Source organism: Lemur catta, chromosome 1 (assembly GCF_020740605.2).
Source record: "Lemur catta isolate mLemCat1 chromosome 1, mLemCat1.pri, whole genome shotgun sequence".
Taxonomy (NCBI): Eukaryota; Metazoa; Chordata; class Mammalia; order Primates; family Lemuridae; genus Lemur; species Lemur catta.
The window spans coordinates 123,001,986-123,006,143 of record NC_059128.1 but is presented as its reverse complement, the minus strand read 5'-3'; positions in this window follow the sequence as shown (position 1 = coordinate 123,006,143).

Below are 4,158 nucleotides of genomic sequence, written 5' to 3'. Positions count from 1 at the left end.
GCCCCCACCTGTGAACAGCCACATGACATGGGAAAGGGACCAAGTGCAGGACCTCCGTAAACCATCCAGCTACCCAGCAACACAAGGAACGGATATCACGTGATATGCACGTGACGTGTGCGTGATACACACGACAACGTGGAGAGACCTCAAAAGCTGTTAAGTGAAAGAAGCCAGATACAAAAGGCCATATGTCGGATTCCATTTATACAGAACTTCCAAGGCCAGTCAAATCAACTCAGAAAGTAGATCAGGAGCGGCAGGGGATGGGGTAGGAGATGAAGGATCTTTTTGAGGGTGATGGAAATGTTTTAAGACTGGATTGTGGTGATGTTGCACAACTCTAAGAAGGTATTGAAATGTATAAAGTTGTTGACTTACTTGAGTGTATTTTATGGCACGTGTGTGTGTGTGTGTGTGTGTGTGTGTGTGTGTGTGTATAAAATGCCTCAAGAAGGCAGTTTAAACAATACTAACACCTGATCTGTGTGAAAAATGCCAACATTACAAGGATATATAATTTAAGAATTGAAAATCATAGATAACCCTCCTTCCCAAATACAAGTACTTCAATAATCTGATTTGTATTTTTCTAGACTTGCCTTTACATCCACTAACATAGATGCGTATGCTCATATTTTTTTGAGGAGAAAACGTGCATTCTGCTTGGTAACTGTTCCGTTGACAGTAGGTGGCAGACACTGGTCCTTGGATGTTTGTTTATGTGCACGTGAGGTCCGAGGTCCCACAAGGCACAGTGTGAAGACTTAAATCAGGGGTTTCCCAGGGCCCCGGCCCACCACCCTCCCCCCCAGCCACTCCTCACTCATCGCTGGGGGAGTGAACAGCCTGAAGCGAGGGGCCAGGGAGGTTCCTTTTCACAAGCCTTTCTTGATCTCAGAGCCAAAAGTAAGGCTCAAAACAGACCTCTGTACAAAGACAATAACAAACAAAGAAGTTGATAAGGATTATGTGCCCTGTTTTTTTCCCCCAAGATCAAGGTAAGGATTCAAATGCAAATAATTGAAAATGAAATATATTGTTATGCAATTTGGCCCAAAGAAAACTTCCTACTTTTAAGAAGTAAATAGATTGCATTGCACTCGAATCAGCTCTTGCCCCAAGAGGATGTCAGGGCTGCTTCAGGCTGCCTGCAATAGGTGTGCCCCGAGGATTAGATCAAAAATGTGGATTTGCAGGCAAAAGCATCGGAGGCTTCTGTTCCTATGATCAGTAGCATGGATTTGCTGCGAGTGTTCATCTTGCTGGAAATACCCCACTGGTTCCGCAGCACAGAGCGCTCATCCTTGGGGATTAACAGAAGCAAGATTAACAGGCCAGCATCCCTTGTTTCTAATAATGAACTGGCATCTACTGAGCTTTCTGTTCCTGCTGCTGAGATTGCAAAGCAAGCTGCAGGAAGAGAAAGGGACGCAAGCTAACGTTAGGGAAGGCAGCGTCCCAGACTCCACAGCTCCAGTGCCCCCCCGCGGCCCCGGCAGAGCTGTGGGGGACATTGCTGACATGGGACACCATGGAGTTCTGGAAGTGTTTCTTAAAGGACATATTGGAACTGACTTGTACTATCTGGAAATTGACGTAAATTGTCTGTTATTAAATCTCACTGAATTATTAAGTACAACTTTACCATCTGAACACCATTTTAGCGTTCATCCTGAGATGGCTGGAACAGGATTTGTTAGCTCCATAAAGGTAAACAAATACTAAACAACAAACCACCGACCAAGGAAACTTATGCCCATATGGAAGCAAAGAAAAATAAAACAGGACAAGCATGAGGGTTAAGCATAGCTGGTACTTTTTCAATAGTGGTTTCTAAATATGGAAAAATGCAAGCAGCTAAAGAATGCATTTGGGAACTGCAAGACTTGATTAGTGTCAGAGCCCGTCCAGGACAGGGCAATAAGACAGGTGCCCTACCCCTCCTCCCACGCCCTCAACCCTCAGCCCTCAGCACTTCCTTCCTCAGAAGGCCTTTCCATTGTTAAAATCAAGAATCACAGGGAGCTAACAGGGAGTGTTTGCCAATGATGACATCTGAGGTCCCAGTGGGAAAAAATTTTCTTTCTAGTTGTAGAGTAGGGTCTTTGCACATGTGTGCTGAGCATAAAAGGCTCAACAGAATACAATTAATGACTTATATATGGAGGGCTCCGATTCCCCAAGGAGCCTACATTCCAGGGGAGGGGAGAATAATGACAATTCGCCAGGAAGCGTAAATCACGATGCAATGGAATCTGTATGGGGTGAACTGTGTCCCTCCCTTTCCCCCTCACCACTCCCCCCAGAACAAAGATTTGTTGTGAGTCCTAACCCCCAGGACCTCAGAATGTGACCTTATCTCCTGGTTTGTGGCACTTTGTCGCAGCAGCTCTAGGACCTAGTAGAGCATCCGAAGGTTGGAGCAGGGGGCCAGGAAAGGATGCAGGGCAGCACGTGGAAGGAGTCTCATCTGGGCAGGCCTTGGAGGAGCGGCAGGGCTTCCCACTGCAGCGCCAAAGGGAAGACTTCGAAGGTAGAGAGTGAATGGAGGGGCGTGCCCTGCCTCCCAGGCAGGAAAGGGGCACAGTAATCAGGGCCTCGTGCCCACATGAAGGAAAACGCACAGAGTGGAAAAGGGAGTTGGAAATGGACCGGCCCTCCGGGCCCAGGGTGAAGTACTCTTCCAGACGTGAGGGTGATCTGGCACCAACAGCCATGACCAACTCCTCTGGTCTCTGGGATTGCATCTGGCCAAGTGGGCCAGTGTCCTTTCTTGCTGTGACCCGCTACTTCTCAGGGCTACTGGTCTCGCATTTCTGCTCTGTGCTAGCACTTCTTTGTTGTGTCTCCATCTGCAAATCACTGAAGGTGTCGGCTCTATTAAATCCGCTTCTAATCAAGTCTTCATACGACGATATTTCTGGAATCTCCAGCAAATAGCATAGTACATGGAAAACGCTGGACTCGGGTCTTCTACACAGCAGTGCTATTTTTTGTAGATATCCAGGGACCACGAGGTAGCTCTGCCAAATGCTGCTTTAATCTTGGAAGCTACTCAAGAAGACAAGAAATTATTCTGTTGCACTGAAAATATTAAAAGTTTGTGAATCTTGTATTGATTAAAAAATTAATCAAATGATTAATTTTTTAAAAATTTCGGTTCTTTAAAAAAATCTCTGAGATGGATTGGGCATGTTATAAACAAAAGAACAAGGCATACAAAACGTAACGGACATGGCTGAGACCCAGACCTAGGTATGGCGGAGGCTTCGCACCCAGATTTGTTGTCTATACCCCATCTGCATCCGGTCGTCACTGAATAGTCGAGGTGAAATAGGACCCGGATCATCTCCTGCATTAGGAAGGGACTCAGGAAACAGAGGGAGAGTAACCCCATGCAGGATTCCATCAATTCCTCCCAAGCAGCCGGGAGAGATTCTCAGCGGTTAAGCTCTTCCTCATCCTCCCATTGCTGGTAAATGGGAGAAGGTGAACTTGACTTTGACTTGAACTCCTCTGTATCCTGCTCCCTCCACGCAGGAAGCAGGTACTAATTGTCAGTCTCTGACCTAAAGCTTGACTCTTCCAAGTGTGAAAGAGGATGCCCATTTGCCTACCTGTCCCTGACTCCCCATGGCCATTTATGCGGGAGACTGAGGTGACCGGAGAGGATGCTGACACTGCAAGCACAGTAGCAGGGAGGGAGCGTCACCCAGGGTAAGGCGCGCAGGCTCTGGTGTCTCTAGGGCTTCCCCCTCCTGCCCTGCCACTGACAGCTGTCGGGCTTGAGCAAGTAAGGTAACCGCTCTGTGCCAGGCCTTGGTTCACATCCTGCGACGGGGTGAGGGTGCCGGCACTACGCCACACGAGGCTGTACGGGGAACCTGTGTGCACAGCCCCGGCTGGCACAAGGCAGTTGTTCGATAATGTAGAGAAGGTGCCATGCTGAAAACCCTTTGCCCACTGGAGCCAGACCATTTAGTGACACAGGTCACTAGAGAAGCAAAGAGAACCCACCGACGTCTTGGCAGCCTCAGACATTCGGGCTTCCTGGGGGCTCGGGCTGGTGGCCAGGACTCTGCCAGCAGGAATTACAGAGCAACTGTCCCTTAGGAACTCAGACAGTGTCTAACACTGGCCCCTTTTGCAGGACAC